Source organism: Mytilus galloprovincialis, chromosome 10 (assembly GCF_965363235.1).
Source record: "Mytilus galloprovincialis chromosome 10, xbMytGall1.hap1.1, whole genome shotgun sequence".
In the NCBI taxonomy this organism is placed as follows: domain Eukaryota; kingdom Metazoa; phylum Mollusca; class Bivalvia; order Mytilida; family Mytilidae; genus Mytilus; species Mytilus galloprovincialis.
In genome coordinates, this window is record NC_134847.1 from 49,525,412 (window position 1) to 49,549,236 (window position 23,825).

Genomic DNA, 23,825 nt, shown 5'->3' on the forward strand with positions numbered 1-23,825 from the left:
TCATTCCTATTCGGGACAAACGAACTATTAAGCTTATTGGTATTATATTTTGAATTTAAGAATTATGCCAAAAATGTCGAACCACTTCAACAGGAATTTCAAATTAAAATGATGCTGAAGCATATTCAACAGCACATGAATAAAAACAACATCCAAGTATGAAAACTTTAGGGAAAATCTGCTTGGATGTGTAGTTTTTTACTGAGATATGGACCGAACAATTCTTTGAAAAGTGAAGTAAAGGTTTATTTTATATTGAATAGCGTCAACATCTTTAATTCTGTGATTGATATTCACACATGTAGGTACATTCGCTTCTTGGATAATAAGAAACCCTCCAACTGTAGTTGCTAGACCGAATTATGCGGATAATGTTAGAATCTCCACTTGGTTGATTTGGTTCCCACCTGAAATACTCCATTGTAGATCCATCGTTGTACGTCCATTTACCTTGTGTCTTTTTACCTTGTATACATATTCCATTATTGTACACTCTTCCAATGTCAGCTGAAATAAATGTATGTCTGTATTAATTATAAATTAGGAATAGAAATAATTGCTGTTGTGAACTTGGCCTTTCACACAGCTGCCTCAAAATGAATTTAAGTATCTCAAACCAAAGCTCATTACCCTTTCATGAGTGAAACTTCCTCAATTTATTGACGATATTGTCCGGAAGAAGTTTGTTCTTTGAAGTATAAATAATCAATAGAGGTTTTACAAGGAATTGTACCAAAGTTTAAGACGAATGAGACAAAAGCTGTTATTCGAAAACATTCGATTATACTGAAACTTTAACTTAGACTTTTGACCCATTGACTACAGTTGGTGTCTTTTTCATTCAAAATACAGAGTCCTTTCATGGCCACTGTTACCGTGACCTTTGAACCACTGACTCAAAGATCAATAGAATCGGGATAATAGTCCAGTAACTACTCCTGCTTGTTCTCAAGTGTTAATATCCAAGTGATGGTATGTTAGTACCAAGGATATTCCTAAATATCTAGTAATATCTTGGGAAACCTGTATCAAGAATGTGGCAATAACTGAAAAGTATTCAAGATAAAGTTGTTGTATGAGTATCTGAGACGTCTCTGTTTTAAACACTATGGGAAAGGAACTACCAAAATATTATCTTTCTGAAAGCTGGTGTAGTCAATTATATTATTTTTTAACATTTACTTGCAAATGATTGATACTAATTCATTTCGTCGGAAATCTGCAGATTATATTTGTAAAAAGACAGATTGTTTTTCTTTCTATTTCCGTAAGTATTAAAAAAAAATATGTTTTTTTATAATTTTATAATATGTCAAATTGGCAAAGAAAAAAGGAAATATAATGATTTATTACTAACACATATAAATTGTCGGTATTTCAAATCGTTGGCTTTCAAATATTTGGCTTTGAGCGTTTCTGATGAAGATACATCCAGAATTGGCGCTTTGGACGCATTAAAATTTTCAACGTGTATTTTTCATTTCTTTTAGCTTTTCATTACCTGTAACAAGCTTGATATAATCGTGTCTTTCATTGGAATCGATACGCATGAGCTCACTTCCTGGACACACGAAATCGTCATGAACAACGGACACTTGAATTGGCGGTTCAAATTTATAACACAAGTCCAGTTCTCTGTAGTAGAACAAGTTGACCAAACAGCGACCAGCACCTGGCAAAATTGCAATTAACGGTAGTTATCTTATTATGAAATAAAATACTGATAGCTGAAATAGTTCTGTAACAAAAAATGTTTAATTAAACAACAAGAATAGAGGAATATGTGGGATGTTCATCGACGAAAAAGCCACAAAACAACAGACTGTTTTGCAGAAAAATAAAATTTGCTAAGGTCACAACAATTTTAAGATACAAAACTATTGACGGATATTAAAACGAATATTTTTTTAAACAGGTTCCATATTAGAAACTAGATGAAATTTCATCTTGCAGAGTAAGTTAAAATAATATTGTCCTGACTGTTAACGTGAGAAGAGATTAAATTTTGTACCACTAACCAATATGAGAGACCCGATTTGGCGTGTCTGTTAACTTTGAAAGCGATTAAATTGTGTACCACTAACCAATCAGAGAAATCCAAGTTAAATTATGTTTCCTGTCTGGGCATAGAAAGTTAGTAATGAGTTGCAAAACATTGTAAAAATATCAAGTGAAATAACTGAGACAGGGCTCAACACAACATGATAAAGGTGTCAAAACTATTCTTTCACCATGTGCTCTTCATTTGTGATAATTAACCTTACAAATTAGTTACAAGATTTTTCGTATTTATTTGTTCATATAAAATATAATATAAGATTAAAGAACATCCTTCAGAAAAACGGAAATTATTCATTCAATATGCTTGTCCGTTATTTTAAGTTCGTTAAAGCTTTGTGAATGAGTTACGACAATTGTTTTCTACCTGTCCACAAAATAAAAAATAAGGTTATGTACAGCAAACCATTCCCTGAAACGGCACCTGAGAATATGTTGATTTTAAAATGCTTAATGAATTATACTGAATTTTTACATCCATTTCATATGATTCAAAAAAGAGGTCAAATATACCGAAGGGATATTCAAACTCATGAATAGAAAACAAACTAACAAGCCATAGTAAAACAAAAAATGAAAAATTACCAAAAAGGCTAACATTATACAAAACATAACATAAAAAACTAAACACTTAGCAACCCAAATCCCACAAAAAAAAACCGGGGGTTATATCAGGTATTCCTGGAAGGGTAAGCATATCTGCTCTACATGTGGTACCTATCAATTTGGTCATGTAATTAAAGTATATAAGCCGATACCAGTCCAATAAGAATGAACTGTTAGAGGCTTATATCTTACTTAAAACATTGTTTAACATGTCAAAAAATGTGAAAAAAGCAAACAAATAAATCTTCTTTTAAGATTTATTTTCATCAAGTGTGTAAATTGTTTTGTTGATATACTTTATTTACATTATCCTAATTGGCCCCTTTAAACAGTAGATCAACTTAAACAATAGACAAAAATAAAGGACAGTTAAAGGTAAATATATATGTACATGAAGACACAGTGTATGCGTACAAAATGTATCATGTTTTTTGCGTGCGCTAGGACTACTTTATATATATTTTTGATAAAGACGATGAAAGTATATTCTTAATGCAAATAACGAAGAAAGTGATGTCAATTAGTGATTGTGTTGTTTCAAACTTTTGATTTAAAATCAAATGTGTATTCAGATATATTTAATTTCAGTGCGGACAACGAAGAGGATATAGTTGTAGCAGCTCATAATGGCAAATGTTTATATATATATATATATATATATATATATATATATATATATATTAAAATGTAGTCCTCTCCTATTATCTCATTATTTCTTCTGGGGTTTTATTTCTTATTAGTCGAATGAGAAAAAAATAGAAACACGTGTGAAGACAGGTTCACGTTGAAGAAAGAGGTATAAACATATCGAGTGCACCGCATTCGATTTTATTTCAAATATAACACTATAAGATATAATGAATGAGCACAAATGAAGAGATAGCACGCGTGCAATCAATTTAAATTCTTTTGTTGTTCATCGGAATATTCCCATCTTATATTATTTCAATGAATTTTAAGAGAATTATGATCCAAATATTACATCTTTTATTTGTAAAAATGAATTAATATGATTTTAATATATAAATTCATCGCCATAAATTGTCCCCCCTTTTTTCAATCAATGCAATGCAGTAAAAGGTTTTATGTTCAAATTTATATAACGCAATCACAAACTGTCTAAAACTTATTTAAAAAACATATGTTTAAATCTAGCACCTACATTTATTAAATTTCAAGATAGAGTACATTGGTTAAATAGAAATGATCACCACGAACAAAGTGCGAATCGGACACATGATTGATTTGTTTAACAGATAACTTGCGGTAACGTGTTCCTTTATTTTGCCTCCCATATTCATCGTCGTTAATAAGCGAAGTTTTGTATTATATTCCTATACAGGCAATAATATCAGATAAAAAAACTTGTTAATCAACGCCGACACCTGAAAATTATCAATCTATTGTAGTCCTCTTGTTAATGAAGCACGTTCTCGATTTGCACTTTGTACACAGGGTGGGGTGTAGGTTGTTAATCAAATTCTGTATTGGCTATTTTATCCAAAGAACAATATGTGGCTTGCACATAAAAACATGGTAAATCATTTACTTCAAGTGAATTAATTAATCTTGATTATGATAATACAATTTTTTTACTTGTGGTCCTTGTATTGCTGCATGATCTATCAAGCGTTACAAGTATTATTATTTTTTTTTCATTTAAATTGAAGCTGAAAATGATGCTAGGAAGAATGAGAGCAAAACCAGATGTCGATTTTTATATCCAAAGACGGACGGGGATAAATATTTTGCAAAAAGAAATACATTAAAGCAACAAAAAACAAAACTTACGACGAGCAATATTAACCAAATTGGTGATAAAGGAGACCACCCAAAACATGAGAAAAATGGCTGTGAAATAAGTTTTGGCAGTGTGAAAATCAAATTGAAAGTTTTTTGATGAGTGACAAACTGATTGTATTTGAAGGTGACTTTAATAAAATGTTTCTGTGAAATTGTAATTTGTTCTTTCGTTGTATTTTTATTTCACATGAAGAAAATAATTGTGGGAACTGACTGAATTTTTCAGTTCTTGAACTATCATTTACATGTAAGAATCAATTATGCTACTTTCAGCTGTCCAAATAAAGGCAACAGTAGTATACCGCTGTTCAAAACTCATAAATCCATGGACAAAAAACAAAATCGGGATAACAAACCAAAACCGAGGGAAACGCATTAAATATAAGAGGAGAACAACGACATAACACTAAAATGTAACACATATAGACAAAATCCCACGAGAATAACAAATATAACATATATATATAACATCAAAACCAAATACATGAATTTGGGATAGACAAGTACCGTGACACGTCTTATCGCAATGTGAATTTACACTCAAAAATAAGAGAAAACAAACGACACAACGTTATAATGACACACACACAGAAACTATATTCAATATTGTTAAGAAAGAGGAGGATTATTGTTAAAATATTAGACAGTTAAAGGTAACATAATGGTTTCTGACAGGTAAATGAAAGTCCAATCATTGAAATAAAGAACGGGTAAAACAATAGGATGACGTCACAATCATGTTTTAAGTAAAAACTCGGTAAAAAGCCTTACCTCGGTAGGTCAAATTTGAGGAAAAGTGGACGGTGTTATGGTTTCGACAACTGAAACATATACGTCGTCATCTGTGAAAGATATTTTCCAAAACGGTCATCTAACTATGATGGCGTCAATTAAATTTTCAAATGGATGATTTTAAATTCACCAATAGAAACTCTTGGTTAGATAACTTCCTTGTAAGCAATAACCCTATGTATATTCACGGTGAGGGAATGTAATACAAGCCGAATATAGATAATAAAAATATTTACTCTAAAAGAATAGCTCATATTGGAAATTCAGCTCACTGAATGAGTCTGGAATACATGTTTACAGAAATGCGTTTTGGACGCATAAAATTTATAACGTGTTGGTTATTTTTTTACAATCTGTTTACCCAACTTATCGTCATATTATGTACAACAATTTATTAAGTGGTTGCAAAACTATCTATCTATTATCTATCTATATTTCAAATTTCAGAATGAGGGAATATCAGCTTGGTAAATGAGAAGCAGTTCAATTTTATTTCACTATAAGACACTATATAATTCAAATAATATATATAAATCATATTTAGAACAAATCACAAACAATTGACACCTTGAATATTTATTATCAAGCATGTAGAAAAAAGAGGGGCGATAAATACTAAAGGGGCATTCAAAGTCGTAAATACACTGACAACGCCCTGGCTAAAAAAGAAAAAGACCGAATAACGAACAAGAGTACACAACACGAAAGACTGATCAACACGAACCCCACAAAAATTGGGGGATCTCAGATTCTGAGGAAGGGTAAGCACATTCTGCTCTACATACACCTATATGTATCTTAATATTTATCTCTTTTCATGTGTTTGATGAACCACTTTACTTTTATATTGAACAGTTTTGAAGCAGCAATTTATACAATGTATGAACTTCCTTTAAGATTTTTATAATGAAGTATCTTACCGGAGGCACACCTAAGTATTCTATCCGGGAATCCTAGCACGAAAAAAAAACCGAAACATTACAGTGTTAATTGTTAAATTCAATTTTCATACGTTGATATTTTCTTTTGTCAGCAAAGTTCAGAGCATGACAGTTCAAATTTTCCATTCTCCTATAATTTGATCATAGGATATAGATGTGATCAAACATACAAAATAGTCTCTTTCTTTGTTACTCGTGAATTTTTAAATGAATATGAAAGTAGATTTAGATAATACTTCTTTGACAGCAACCTGAATACAAGACAATCATTAATATGTAAAAGGCAGAGCGGAAACGATTTATAACGAACTGTTCATTTTATACCTTTAACCAGTACTTTCTTATGTAGTTTTCGTCTGTATAAAATTTTCAGATATGAATTGATCAAAACAAATAATTTTTATTTCCTGACGTTTGAAAATTAGATCTGTGTAAAATGAATCAAATCTTATTTGATAAGACCCATTGCGAGTCGTTGTAAACTAGCATGGGAAATGTGTGCTTACTTTGTGATCATGCAAAATACCATAAAATATCGTCAACACAAATAGCTTTTAAAGTAAGAATATTGATGTGAAGGGTTAAATTGTCGTATGATGAACGAATTTACCCCCATGTGAAAAGCGCATGCGTTTGAAAACACGACCGTAACAACCCATTAAGATGTACACTTTAACAGAAGTTGACACATAGTTATACTAACAGAAATGTATGGAACGCCAAAACTGTCTTATTACACCAATTTTCATTATATGATGTACATTTTCCTTTATATGATGTGCACTTGTCATTACATGATGTGCAAAAACCTTTATATATTGTCAATTTGACATTCTAATATGACGTTCTATAAACGCTTTGAGTACACACCCGTGGTAAAATATAAATATATTGTTTGTGCTGTTCCGATCATACTCCCACGTCATATGCTTTTTTATGAATGAGCTCGATCACACTCCCACGTCATATGCTTTTTTTATAAATGAGCTACCCGACGTCATTGAACGATGACGTAAGAATATAAGCATTTTACGGGAAAATGCACGATTGTGAAACCGAAAATCATCACAACAAAGAAACGTAAACAAACGATGATAAAATGTGTTATAAGCCATTTATTTTTACATATAAGTAAAATTATCATTTAAATTCATCCACACCTATCTAAATTCGTTATTGTAAATAGTTTAAGCATGCCACTAGTTCAGGTTGCTCCGTTCTTTTACGTAAATGTAATTGTGCGTTTATTTACGGGAACGGCAAATATTTGCCTTCTCCTAGAGCGCTTCGATCCAAAAGAATTGCCGTATTTGTCCTATTAGAATAGAAATAATTCATGGGGGCTTGAATTTATACTGATTTTAGCACAGGTTTGCCCTTTAAGCCGATATTTTACCCCTCGCTTCGCTCGCGGTAAAAATTTTAGCATAAAGTTCCAACCGGTGGTAAAATCAGTATAAATTCAAGCCCCTATGAATTATTTCGTAATTAGATGAGGCGAAATTTCCTTAAAAGATGTGCAAAAATCCTTATATGATGTGAAAATACACTTATATTATGTGCAAATATACTTATATGATATGCAAGTATACTTATATGATGTGCAAATATACCTATATGATGTGCAAATATACTGATAAGATGTGTACATATACTTATATGATACAAAGATACTTATATGACGTGCAAATTAAAGAAACTTATATGATGTGCAAATATACTTTTATGATGTGCAACTATCCGTATAAGATGTGCAAATGTACCTATATGATGGGCAAAAATCCTAATATGATGTGGAAGTGTACTTATATGATGTGCATTTTTTTCTTATATCAAACACAAACATCTGTATATGATGTTGTTGTGTAATTATATGAAGTGCTTATAATATTATATTATGTGGTTCGGATTTCTTCCTCAGATGATGTCAAAACGTCCTTATATGATGTGATTTTATCGTTGTTCTGGTCAATAAACATGATTAACCCTTTCACTGCCAAACCGATTGTAAACAAACCCCTTCAGTGCCAAGGCTTTTTTTGATTGTCTCTACGTTCACGGAATTAACGTCGACGTCATAGTACAGCTTTGATAGCGCAAAAAGATTTCAATTGAAAATTGGCGGGAATTCCAAAGATTTTAATATTTCGACAGATTACATGTACCTACTTGGTTGTAGGACATTCTGGTCAACGTTTTTAAGTAAGAGCAACTAGATAAAGTAAAAACAAGCTTACAATTGGAGGTTACCTTTTTGATAGAGTATTTATGTTACCTTTCCTCGTCAGTTTTTATCTAGCGTCGTAACACAGTACATGATATATAAGGCATGAAGATGGAATTTTTTACAGATCAGCTGAATTATCTATCGTAAAGGATCTTACAAAAAAAGTAAAATCACAAAAATACTGAGCTCCGAGGAAAATTTAAAACGGAAAGTCCCTAATCAAATGGCAAAATCAAAGGATAAAACACATCAAACGAATTGACAACAACTGTCATATTCCTGACTTGGTACAGGCATTTTCAAATGTAGAAAAATGTACTGTGTTACGACGCTAGATAAAAACTGACGAGGAAAGGTAACACTCTAACAGATCTAACATTGTTGACTGATGTTTAAACGAATTCTATATACAGAATGCATTTCAGCCTTGTATCACCATCACTGCTGGTGATCCGATGAATAAAATGTGTCGCAGAGTTGTCACTGGTTCAGACGTACTTATAGTAGAATTATTTCTGTGACTGCATCCTGCATTAATTTGTAAGATCCTTTACGATAGATAATTCAGCTGATCTTTAAAAATTCCATCTTCATGCCTTATATATCATGTACTGTGTTACAACAGTAGATAAAAAATGACGAGGAAAGGAAACACTCGGACACCGGAAGCTTTATTATTGTAGAGCCTAGGTAGTCGAGTGGTCTAGCGTGTCGGGCATAGTGCAAGGCGATTTGGTGCCACGATATCTCAGTAGCATGATGTTTAGACAAATTATATATACAGAATGTATTTTAAGCCTTGTATCACCATCACTGCTGGTGATCCGATTGATAAAATCTTTCGCAGAGTTGTCAGTGGTTTAGACGTACTTATATATATATATATATATATATATACAACTCGTCTAAACATCAACCCAACAATGTTAGATCTGTAAATTTGCTTTGTTCTTCCCTCGCCGGGATTCGAACCCATGCTACTGAGATATCGTGACACCAAATCGCCTGCACTGTAGCCGTCCCCCGCTAGACCACACGACCACCTGGGCTTCAAATAATAAAGCTTTCGGTGGCCGTGTGTTACCTTTCCTCGTCAGTATTAATCTAGCGTCGTACTACAGTACATGATATATAAGGCATGGAGATGTAATTGTTACAGATGAGGTCAATTATCTATAGTAAAGGATCCTACAAATTAATGCAAGATACAGTCACAGAAATATAACTGACGATGAAAGGTAACACACGGCCAGCGAAAGCTCTTTTTTTCTCATCACTTGGCGTCCGGCGTCCGTCGTCCGTCGTCCGTCGTCCGTCGTCGTCGTCGTTGTCGTCGTCGTCCGTCGTTAGCTTTTACAAAAATCTTCTCCTCTGAAACTACTGGGCCAATTTTTACCAAACTTGGCCACAATCATTATTAGGGTATCTAGTTATAAAAATTGTGTCCGGTGACCCGGCCAACCAACCAAGATGGCCGCCATGGCTAAAAATAGAACATAGGGGTAAAATGCAGTTTTTGGCTTATAACTCAAAAACCAAAGCATTTAGAGCAAATCTGACATGGGGTAATATTGTTCATCAGGTCAAGATCTATCTGCCCTGAAATTTTCAGATGAATCGGACATTCCGTTGTTGGGTTACTGCCCCTGAAATGGTAATTTTAAGGAAATTTTGCTGTTTTTGGTTATTATCTTGAATATTATCATAGATAGAGGTAAACTGTAAACAGCAAAAATGTTCAGTAAAGTAAGATCTACAAATAAGTCAACAGGACCAAAATGGTCTGTTGACCCCCTTTAGGAGTTATTGCCCTTTATAGTCAATTTTTAACCATTTTTCGTAAATCTTGGTCATCTTTTACAAAAATCTTCTCCTCTGAAACTACTGGGCCAAATTAAACCAAACTTGACCACAATCATCATTGGGGTATCTAGTTATAAAAAGGTGTCCGGTGAACTGGCCAGCCAACCAAGATGGCCGCCATTGCTAAAAATAGAACATAGGGGTAAAATGCAGTTTTTGGCTTATCACTCAAAAACCAAAGCATTTAGAGCAAATCTGTAACCAGGTAAAATTGTTTATCAGGTCAAGATCTATCTGCCCTGAAATTTTGAGATGAATTGGACAACCCGTTGATAGGTTGCTGCCCCTGAATTGGTAATTTTAAGGACATTTTGCTGTTTTTGGTTATTATCTTGAATATTATTATAGATAGAGATAAACTGTAAACAGCAAAAATGTTCAGCAAAGTAAGATCTACAAATAAGTCAACAGGACCAAAATAGTCTATTGATTTCTTTAGGAGTTATTGCCCTTTATAGTCAATTTTTAACCATTTTGTAAATCTTAGTTATCTTTTACAAAAATCTTCTCCTCTGAAACTACTGGGTCAAATTAAACCAAACTTGGCCACAATCATCATTGGGGTAATTAGTTTAAAAATTGTGTCCTGTGACCTGGCCAACCAACCAAGATGGCGGCCATGGCTAAAAATAGAACATAGGGGTGAAATGTAGATTTTGGCTAATAACTCTGAAACCGCAGCCTTTAGAGCAAATTTGACATGGGGTAAAATTGTTTACTGTGGATTCATTATTATTCGTTGAATACCAATTTTCGTGGATTTCGTGGGCACAGTAAAACCACGAAATTAAATATTCAACGAATGATAATTTTTCTATAGGTTTGTATGCAGAATTCAGCAAAACCACGAAATTAAATATCCACGAATATGCAAGTTTTTCTTAATCCACGAAAATTGGTACCCACGAAAATAAATGAATCCACAGTATCAGGTCAAGATCTATCTGCCCTGAAATTTTCAGATGAATCTGACAACCTGTTGTTGGGTTGCTGCCCCTGAATTGGTAATTTTAAGGAAATTTTGCTGTTTTTGGTTATTATCTTGAATATTATTATAGATAAATTAAACTGTAAACATCAATAATGTTAAGCAAAGTAAGATTTACAAATAAGTCAACATGACGGAAATGGTCAATTGACCCCTAAGGAGTTATTGTCCTTTATAGTCAATTTGTAACAATTTTCATAAAATTTGTAAATTTTAACTAACATTTTCCACTGAAACTACTGGGCCAAGTTCATTATATATAGAGATAATTGTAAGTAGCAAGAATGTTCTGTAAAGTAAGATGTACAAACACATCACCATCACCAAAACACAATTTTGTCATGAATCTATCTGCTTCCTTTGTTTAATATTCACATAGACCAAGGTGAGCGACATAGGCTCTTTAGAGCCTCTAGTTTTGAGAGCCCAGGTGGTCGTGTGGTCTAGCGGGACGGCTGAAATGCAGGCGATTTGGTGTCACGATATCACAGTAGCATGGGTTCGAATCCCGGCGAGGGAAGAACCAAAAATTTGCGAAAGCAAATTTACAGATCTAACATTGTTGAGTTGATGTTTAGACGAGTTGTATATACATTATGTACACAGCCATGTATCACCATCATTGATGCGATCCGATGGATACATCTGTTGTAGAGTTGTCACTGACTCAGACGTACTTATAATTATAATTATTTTCTGTGACTGTATATTACATTAATTTGTAGGATCCTTTACTATAGATAATTTAGCTGATCTGTAACAATAACATCTTCATGCCTTCTATATCATGTTCTGTAGTACGCCGCTAGATTAAAACTGACGAGGAAAGGTAACACACGGCCAGCGAAAGCTATTTTTTTGAGAGCCCAGGTGGTCGTGTGGTCTAGCGGGACGGCTGCAGTGCAGGCGATTTGGTGTCACGATATCACAGTAGCATGGGTTCGAATTCCGGCGAGGGAAGAACCAAAAATTTGCGAAAGCAAATTTACAGATCTAACATTGTTGGGTTGATGTTTAGACGAGTTATATATATATTATATATATATATTTATATATTCTCAATATGTTTATTAAATTGAATAAAATAAAACAGGGAAATATCTATCAAGAGAATCATGACCTTGAGGAAAGGTTGTTTTAATTTACCGTTAAGTTACATATAACTACAAGTACATATTTACATGTAGGCCATATGGTGACATGTTGTAATAACAATTAATTAATGAACTGGACGTACGCGAATTCTACAACTATCAATTGTCCAGCTTGGTCAAAACATGTCAATTAAAGTCAGCTTGATAGATATTTGTCTGTGTATCTTTCGAATAGAAACTTATTCATTATCACTGGACTAGTATTTATTTGTTTAGGGGCCAGCTGAAGGACGCCTCCGGGTGCGGGAATTTCTCGCTACATTGAAGACCTGTTGGTGACCCTCTGCTGTTGTTTTTTATTTGGTCGGGTTGTTGTCTCTTTGACACATTCCCCATTTCCATTCTCAATTTTATTTTATTGTCAAAGTAATAGAAATTTTGATAAACTGTTATACATGTTATATTCAAATGACATTGTATATACACTATTGCGTGTACTGTTTAAACAATCCCGTCCGTTATGGACACCGGTTGTTATGTACACACCGCTCCAGACCGGTTAAATAAACAGTTGTTCCAAATAACCTTGTGTTGTGTTACATATAATGATCAGCGTTGTAGATATACATTTCATTTATATCTTAATCGCTGGACTTTACATCTTAAGTGCTAGACTTTACATCTCAAGACCAACAGTGCTCCGTAATAATTAAAGCTTCAGGATTGAGGATGTTAAAATAATCTCTTTTCAAATGAAATAGAAAAACAAAGGATATAGGGTATCCATCCATGACACAATGTTAGTACATCCTTAGCAAAACTCACACAACATTCATCCGTAAACTTTCACATTTTCACCTTTTTCTCTGAAACACCTCAGCAAAATTTAATAATTCTTTGCAAGAATAATGTATTGACATTCCTGTATAAAAGACCTTATTTAGTTCTGATTGGGAAAATTTGATACCACCAGAGTCGATCTTTGAATTTATACTTGTCAATTTAAAAAAAAATCCTCTTCACTGAAACTGCGCATGCAAAGCTATTTGTTTGGAAACTCTACATGCTTGATGATAAGGAGACCCCATCCCTTTCAACGATTACTATTTACTATTGATAGGTTGCCGATACTGGTCACAGTTGCCAACAGTTTTCATTGAAACGAAACGGAAAATAGTATACATTTTTCATTTAAAAAAGATTCGCTGAATGTCAATATCTATTCCTACATGTACTTTCTATTTCCACCAAATTGATTTCTGCGATGAATCTTTGTAGGAGTATTTGGCTTTAAATAATAGTTTTTGGTTAGAAACTGTAAAAAGTTGAAATGGTGAGCAGTACAGTACACAATCTACATAAATGCCCAAATAGTTAGCCCGAGCTATTTTTTGTATTGATGTTTGATAAAGACTTGCGTATCTTATTATTAATTTTAATACATTTATGCAAGTGAAAAATAACGTTTGGTAAAAATTTGTTCCTCGAAGCATACCAAAATTTTAAACCCTTGAATTTTTTTTAATTTTATTTATAAAAAGGTTCAGTTCGGGGAGATTCAGTTTGCATCAGCGGCTTTTAATTTTTTGCATTTATCTTGAAAACTACACTAGATTTTTTTTAATGAAGAATGTGTCCATGGGACACAGATGATGACATCGCCTGCATAAAACGTTATAAATCTTTGCTTACAAGGGTCTGAAAACGCCCAACTCTACTTTCTGTTGTGAAAACTAAAGTTAGAGAACGGAAACCATTTTTTAGACGTACGGACAGACATGGGTAAAACTTTAATATGTGAACGCAAACAGTCTGAATATGCTCATACTAAAGGGACCATTACGGTAATGGGGCCTTTGTTGTTTTATTGCCTAACCCTGCCTTGCAAAATGGTTAGTAAGAAAAGATTTACAGATAAATAATTAAACATGACTAACATCATAAATCAACTACTTAGGTCATTTTCTTTCTTTGGGGGTCCTGGAAGGAATTTTTGGAATTTCTGGGTTTTTTTCTATCCCCACCTTGAAGAAGGAAAGTAAATTCAAGATCCCCCCTCCCCTTTTTTTCAAAAGACATAAAACTTTCACTCCCCCACACACTCACACACATTTCTGGATACTTCTGATCGTTATAACAAAAGAAATGCATATATTTTTTTTTTCTATTATAAATATATAATATTGCATCAGTAGAGGATCTAGACCTTAAAGTATGGAAGTTGCTTGCGACTTCCGGAAACTTTATTTGGATATGCCGGTTATGGTCTCATTGATATTTACCACACCTTCATTCAATTTTAGCTTCAGATGAAAAATACTCTCCTAGAAGAACATGTTAAAACTAAGGATTTGGATCTCGGATATTATCTTAAACCATTAATATAATCACTCAATCAGGAGATTTACGATTAATCATGTAAGGAAACAGGTACTAGTACATAGATTAGAGTTTTCTTTACTATATGGAAAGAAGTATAATCAGGAAAGATTCGAGAAAATCTGCAAAACATAAGAGAACATAGTATATTCATCATATCAGCTATAATATTTTCATATTTGAAATACAGAACTGCAAAAGTTTTGTAAAAGAAATGTTAATGCCAACCACCACTTGAAGTATACATTGATTGGCCTGCAGGGCACAGCTTGATACGACCGCAAAGGTCGAACCCTGAATAGTTTGGGCAAGTATGGACACAACACAACATTTAAGTTTTATACAGCTCTGAATTTGAATTGTGATGAAATATTTGACACGGCATTGGTTTCTGAAACGGAATGAATGTGGTCTAAGATCTTAAAAATTGGATAAGACATTAACGTATTACATGTATTATGGACCAAGATTCAAAATCTGAATACATTGTTGGATTCAGCATATCAAACAACCCCAAGTAATCATTTTTTTATGAAATGAAACGAAAGTTTTATTTTAGACCTTTTGACCTCAATGTGGACTAATTTGACAACGGGGACACAAGATCCAAAATCTCAATACACGGTCGGATTCGGCATATCAAAGATCCCCAGATATTCAATTTTGTTGAAATGCAGTTTTGGTTGAATTCAAACAAAGTTTAATTGTAGACCCTGTAGAACTTAATTTAGGCCAATTTTAAAACGGGGCCCAAAATCCCAAATATAGATATACGGTACGAATTACGATATATCAGAACCCTAAGAAATAAGACTTTGAATCAAAACCCATAGTAATTAATGGGCCAAGAAATAAGAAATGTATACAAAGTATTAGAAAAGGATTGTTTTTGCCCCTAAATCCAAAATAATTAAGCCAATACCCTCAAAATCAATCCCAACCCACCTTTTCGGTATGGAACCTTTTGGTATAATTTCAAAGAGATCCATATACTGATACACAAGTTATTGTATTGAAACAAGAAAAAGTCTTTTTTTGACACCTTATTCATGTTATTCCTGAGGACAGTTAAGACAATAACCCCCAAAATCAATCCAAAAAATGTTCTTTTGTGATATGGAACCTTGTGGAACAAATTGATAGAGATCCATACACTTATACTCAAATTATTGTCTGGAATACAAATGTCTTCGGACGACGACGACGACATCGCCATATCATTCATTAAAGGCGTCATATTTTTGCGTTCGTATAAAAATAAAATGGATACCCCCTTTATATATTCCTCTTATCCTATCCCTCCTTTCCAGGATACAAATGACCGGTCCCTTATAGCAGATATAACACTTCCAATGTAAGATTTCTGTCCATGTTTGCGTCTTGTTTTAATTATATCTTGAGAAAAGTAAGGCAGGTTTTACAAAACATGAAAATACTTGAAATTTGTGTATCAACTTCTTACATATTCTCTAAACAGGACAAGTATTTTCACTGGAAACATACTATTTTGTTTGCTTACCTTCTGAAATAATAATGTCTTTTCAAGGAATTTGGAATCAAGCATTTGAAAATAAAAAGATGAATGGTAAAGACAAATATAATGATATACAAGAATGGTGGGATATTACTAAAAATAAAATAAAATTTCTAACAATTGATGTTAGTAAAACACTAAATGGAGTATATAATAACAATCACATTAAAAAAACTTGAAAAACGACTTGAAGCATTAAAATTAGTAGAGGAAAAAACAAGTATCACCAATTCTAGAATAACCGAAATTGAAAGCGAAATTAAGGATATTTATACAAAATTAACAGAATCTGCGAAGATTAGGGCAAAATTAAATGGTCAGAAGAAGGTGAAAAATCTACGAAATATTTTTTTAGTTTAGAAAAGAAAAATGGTCAAAACAAGTTATGGAATCGCATAAAAACAAAAACGGGTGAGTAGAAATATGATATTGATTCGATATTAAAAGAACAAGTACAATTTTATTGCCCACTTTTTACTGCTGAAGGGTGGGACAAACATAGCGGTGAAAAGCTTTGCCAATTTATTGAAAATAAGGTAAGTTCAGACGATAAGGAGATGCTTGATAGTAATATAGATATGGAAGAATTAGAAAAAGTGCTCAAAAATCTCAAGACTAACAAATCGCCAGGTGAGGATGGCATTATATCTGAATTTTACATTTTGTATTGGGATATAATAAAAAATGATTTTTTCACACTCCTTCAAGAAATATTTGATAAAAATGCCTTAAGTAAATCACAACATAAAGGGGTTCTTACATTATTATATAAGGGTGGTGAAAGAGAAAATATTAAAAATTGGAGACCTCTTACATTACTTAACACCGATTGTAAAATCATAGCAAAACTTCTTGCAATGAGACTGAAAAAAGTCTTACCGAAAATAATACATCCAGATCAAAAAAGATTTGTTAAAGGAAGAAACATTATTGATGCTAACAGATTAATTCAAGATATAATAGACTATATTGACAACGAAGACGAAGATGGAATAATAATATTTCTTGATCAACAAAAAGCCTTTGATAGAGTTGAATGGGAATGGGTGGATTTTGTATTAGAAAAGTTTAATTTTGGGGGGAAATTTAGACAATGGATAAAAATGTTACTCTATGATGCTATTACTTGTATAAAAACAAATGGACATGTTTCAAAATATTTTTCTATAACACGGTCGGCCAGACAGGGCTGTCCAATAGCACCACTTATATATATTTTGCAAGCAGAACCAATGGCATGTGCAATACGAGGTAACAAGGAAATTGAAGGGATTCAAATACCTGGTGAGGGGGTAAAAGTATAGAAACTAAATTATGCATTTTGCTGATGACACTCAGCTTTTTAACAAAAATGAGAAATCAGTAGAAACATCTTTTGATGTCCTAACGCTATATGAAAAAGCTTCGGGATCTAAAATTAATTTTGATAAAACAAAAGGTTTACTTATAGGATCTCTTAAAAGGAAAAAACTAAAATTTAATAAAATTAAATGGATTACAGGTAATGTAAAAACCCTAGGAGTAAATCACGGATATGAAATTGATAATGATGCTATATGGCAAAGTATAATAGAAAAGATTAAAAACTGTGTCCACGTTTGGAAAAGCAGGAAACTTTCATTTAGTGGTAAAACCTTAATAGTAAAAAATTTCATATTGCCCATGTGTAGTTATGAAATTGAAATGCGGGGTATTCTTGACAAATATTCAAAAGAAATAAACAGTATCATTTGGAATTTTATATGGGATGGGAAAGTTAACCAAATAGAAAGACAGGTTTGTTGTCTTGATATAACAAAGGGCGGAATGGGCATGATTAGTATCGACTTATTCATTAGAAGTAAGCAAATAAAGTCTCTTTATCGTATTCTTCACGAACCATTAGAAAGCTGGAATGCGATTGGCAAGTATTGGCTTCGACAATTTGACAACAAGTATAATGATCAGTATTTTTTATGTAAATGTTCAAATATTAAAGGACTAAATCTTAAAAATATTCCTGTATTTTATCAAAAAATGATTTATACATGGTCTAATTTTCTAAAAATGGGAGATAATCCCAAAACTAAGAACGAGGTACTTAATATGAGACTATTTGGTAATTCAAAAATTTCATTTAAAAAAAAACCATTGTTTTTTTTCTTCCTTTCTAAAAAGTAACATAAAATATATCAAAGACATATGGAACGAAGAAACCAAAACATTTAACAGTTGTTGTTCTATATTTGAAAAACTTGTAGATAAAAGAAACTGTATATCGGAATTTTCAAGAGTTAAAAGTTCAATACCAATTGACTTCTTACAAATTTTAAAAATTGATAATGAAATTAATGAAAAAACAAACATAGAATTGAAACTTTCTAATGAAATGGTTATATTAGACAGAAATGGAAAAAAAATCAAACCTAAAGAATTAAAACTCAAATATATTCGAGACATGATTAATATGAATATATATCCAAAATGTCAACTAAAATGGCAAGAATTTTATGGCGACGAAATTAATTGGAAAATAGTATGGGGCAATTTGAAAAAAGTTAATGTCACCAATAAAATGAAAGAATTTCAATGGAAATGCATACACAATATCATATATACGGAAAGTAGACTTAAAAAAATGCAATTGTCAAACGGAAAATGTCATATTTGCCAAACTGCTAATAACACTGAAAATCTGCAACATTTATTTTTCGATTGCAATACAACAAAATTAATCATTAGTAAAATCAAAGATATTTTCACATTATGGAATGTTCAATTAGATGATGAAAATTTAAAACATTTTATGCTTTTGGGAGATAGCAGTGGTCAATCGAACCAAACTTTACATGTAAATCTCTTTTTTATTTTGACAAAATGGTCCTTGTGGAAAATAAGAAACAAAATCAAATATGATGGGATAAAAATGTCCCCTGCATATATTTTGAATCTTTGGAAATCATACATGATAACACATCTGAAATCTGTACCCTGTTACTTATCGAATAATACATTAGACAAAGAGAAAATAAACACATTAATTAATTTTATACTATAAGTACATACCTCGCAGGAGATAACAGTCACGATGTTATGTGGTCTGTTTTTTTTATATCTCTTTAATTTATATTGATTACGGCAATCCATGGTTTAAAGATACACTCGATTATGTTATAATGTTATGTGAATCTGGTTTATAGGTGCACTCCTTTATGTTATAATGTTATATTATTTATAACAAGTATTACATTCTAGAAAGATATTTCTTTTTTCACTCATTGTCATATAAAAGAATATAAGCATTATTACATGTATACTATTTTTTTCTGATAATACAGTGCACTTTTTCAGCCTTACGTTCCCGGACAGTTGGTTTAAATGTAAACGGGAATCCACAGTTTGCATCCTGGGCAACTGAGGAAATTGTAAACAGGAAATATTTGGAATAAACAAGTATCAATTTAAAAAAAAAAAAAAAAAAAAAAAAAAAAGATGAATGGTTGCTACCTTAGTCAAGTTTACAGTTCGATGCCTTGAGTCTGAAAGGGTATATATGAGCGAATTCCAACGAAACATTTCATGTTACGGATTACTGTCTAGTTGAAGCTGTAAAAAAATGCACGAACACATGTAAAAAAAAAACTGAGCGCAGATTAAATGCACCGAGTTGAAGTTCATCAAATATCTCTTTTTATCCATACCGGGGGCCAGAGTGTCCGATTGGTCTTAGTTGTCGAACAACTGTATCACTAGCCTGTCAACACTTAGGTTGTGAGTTCGATTCCTGTACGTGTCAGGTATTCTCGACTCAAATCTTAACTTGACTAGAATTGTTAGTTATCCTACCGAAGGTCGGTGGTTATCTCTGTACACTTCCTTCGCCAATAAAAACTGACCGCCACAAAATAGCACGATAGTACTGAAAGTGGCATTCAACATCAATCAATCAATCAATCAATCAATCAATCAATCAATCAATCAATCAATCATCCATATCGGTATAATCATGCACGAGTAGAACATTTTATAGCTTTTGTTATGAAATACTTCTAAAAATTACTATAGGAAATGGATTTAAATAAAGCGGTAATTCAAAAAGAGGAAATTATTATACCAGTATAGCTGTCTTTTGCAATAATGTTTTACCATATTTTCGCCACAGCAGGTATATTCTACAACTAGCTCCTGTATTAATGGATCTAAGTCTTCCTCCGAAATGTTTGAAACGTCGATTTTTGTTAAATTGCAATGTCTTATTTTTTCTATAAATTGCACTATGGAAGCTGATACGAGGCTGGGGCTGCTAGATCAGAAACAGTAAACTGGCATTAAAAAAACGATCCTCTGGTAGATCAATTATTTGAACTCCAGGTTCGAAATTCTCAGTACACAGTCAAGGGCCCATGATTTAATCACTTTAACTCTATGTTCATTGTTAAAGAACCATTGATTAAACCTAAACTTTGTGATTCATATTCATGACAGATGTGATATTTTCATCTTTGAAAGAAGGTACCAACGTGCCAAGGTTTATCTGTTTTAAAATATCATCCATTTTCCAAACGATAGTTACAGATTTGAGCCGGGTTGAATAATTCCGGAGAAACAGATCGGAATCAGTTATGGCATAGAGAATAATCGCTCAAATCCTAATCATGTTTATTGACCATACAAACGATACGATGAAAGCACATCATATATGTACGTTTTGACATCGTATATTAAAGTTATCCGAACAACATCATATTATGTTACAAGCACATAACATAATGACACAACCACATCATATAAAGATGTTTGCACACAATATAAAAGAAAAAGTACATCTTATAAGAATATTTGCATCATATAAGTATATTTGTACATCATATAAGTATATTTACACATCATATAAGTATATTTGCACATCATATAGGTATACTTGAACATCATATAGGTATACTTGAACATCATATAAGTATATTTGTACATCATATAAGTATATTTACACATCATATAAGTATATTTGCACATCATATAGGTATACTTGAACATCATATACGTATATTTACACATCATATAAGTATATTTTGCACATCATATAAGTATATTTGCACATCACATAAGGATGTTTACACATCATTTAAGGATATTCACACCTCATTTAATGCCAAGTGCACATCATGTATAGGTAAATGCATCATATAGTGCCAGTGAGCATAATAAGACAGTTCCATGGACATGTACTTGTCAGATGGGTATGTCAAAGGAGAAAGGCGGATGCAAATGACAGAAATCAAGGTAGAATTATTGTAACAATTTGTTGATAAATAATACAAAATAGATACATGTTATTAGCTTAGGAATATTTTGGTATCAACTGTGTAAATATTATTTTATTCAGATTTATTTCAATGATGTAAAAATGATGTATTTGCATTTCGCTTTTATTATATTCCCTTTGATTTATTTAATTTTATCTTTTTACGTTCTCATTCGACGAGTTAAAACGCTGCAATATTGTTGTTTGCGACGGAATCCTTAGCCAGTTAAACATTAGAATGCAAATACTGTCCATTGGGACACATAGTCTGCTAGCTGGATGTATCAACTAAGTGGGGGCATTACAAAATTTGCTATTTTTTCCCTATATCTGAGCATGTTGACATATCTGTCATAAATTTGTACTCCAAACTGAATATATCGGAATATCCCAAATACCAAAAGAGAAATCATTTAAAAAAACAAGCAATTACAAGCACCACAGCTTTATAATACATGTGCATATACTGAAAGCAAGGGATGACGTCGGAATTTTGAAAAGTTAACGTATTCAGTTAAGAAAAAAACGGTAACTATAGAGGGAGGAATAAGTATTACTATTACTTTACCAATGTCAATGCTGGTTGAATACAAGATACTGCATTTGCCGTTAGAGCGGAAAAAGGTTAACTTTTCAATGTGAGATAATTTTCATCATGCAAACGAGTGTATTAGTTAATTCAATTTTAGTTTACTTGTCATTCCCGTGACTATCGATACATAGGAACTGTAGTAAAAATGTTAGATATATAGAAAGTACATAAAAAAAATAAAAACCGAAATGTAAGACCGTGTTTAGATTGTTCGTACATTATGGTATACATAAAAGTAATAATTGTGTCTTTAGTTAAACGTTTCGTATTTATATACCATGAAATCCTCGTTTATAGATATGATATTAATCAAGATTCGATACTGGTAGTTATCACTACTTATAATTAATAAATGTTTTGAAACATATTAGTATTTTGACCATACGAGTATGGTAATGATTGTATGCGTATATACACATATGGTCTGACCATACGCGTATGGTAAATAATAGCACAAATGTTGAAAGTTACTTTTACTGTAAATTGCATAGATCCGACATTTAAATGTCATAATTTATATTATTTACGAGAATATAAAATCAAATTTTTACTCATTTAATCATATTTTAATTTATTGGTTAAAGTTAAACAACTTTTTTCAAGTTCATTACCGATTTTTTATTATGAAACATAATATCAGAGACATATAATACAATTTGTGTACATATGTATCTTGTATTAATTCGGATAAACAAATTGTCATGATGCGCACGATATTGACCCTAGCGAAGCAAGATAGCAGATAGACTTTGGTGGATAGTCATCTCCTTATTTATATAAGATTCACCTCATTTGTAAAATATAAAAAAAATAAGTTAGTAACTTGTGTCGATTTTGGTTTGGAGAACGAACTGTGTATTCCTGCGAAGGAAGTTTGAATTAAAAGCAATTATTAAGAATATGCATATACAAAATACACCTGTGGTCCGGCCCGTTAATAATTAAACGATTATATTATCATATGGTCGACATACGTATATTGTCCTAATACTCACATGGTTCAGAACATATTTATTGTTAATGAAAATTAACATTGGAGTAGAAAATCCTTCATATTTCGAAAAAATCAATGTTTTGCCAACAGTTAATTTTCATATGACCTTAGCAATGATAATTCATGTCAACACAGAAATGCAGACTACTGGGCTGGTGATACGCACGGGAAGGAAATTATCCATCAGTAGCGGCATCGACCAAGTTGTAAATACACTCAGCATTGGTACTAGGGTTAAACCTTTGTAAACCAGACAAAATACGAAGTTACTAGTACATAAATTTATGTAGACTTACGTTCTTGTGAAAGGTAAAATTTCCACCCTTTCGCTGAAGATGACATCGCAGTATAGGTGAACGGATCTGAGTGTAAAATACACATTCGTGTCAGATTGTTGTAAAAGAATGATAAACAACGCGTATTTGATACACATTTTATACCGCATTCCCCTACAAATCTTACAGGATAGGCTCCAATGGCGTTCTCTTCTTCATATTTGTTGTCATATTCAGGCTTACGGTGCGCTGAGATCAATTTTAATCTTGATTCACTTTGTACAGTAATGAACATCGTGTGCATACATAGAACTATGATAGATATAATCATTCTTGTTAGTACGCAAAGCATTCCAATATGATTGCCTTCAATAGTTTGTGCTTTAAATACTTATGTG

The 23,825-nt window shown here is 32.3% G+C and overlaps 1 long non-coding RNA gene across 1 annotated transcript; it reads right to left on the reverse strand.

Moving 5' to 3' along the window:
* Positions 1–249: 249 nt before the first annotated feature.
* LOC143049212 (uncharacterized) lies at positions 250–23,543 on the reverse strand. The gene is made up of 3 exons (XR_012970127.1): positions 23,449–23,543; positions 1,502–1,672; positions 250–507 (listed from the first exon to the last, which is right to left on the reverse strand). It is a non-coding gene; the product is annotated as an uncharacterized LOC143049212 (long non-coding RNA).
* Positions 23,544–23,825: the final 282 nt, after the last annotated feature.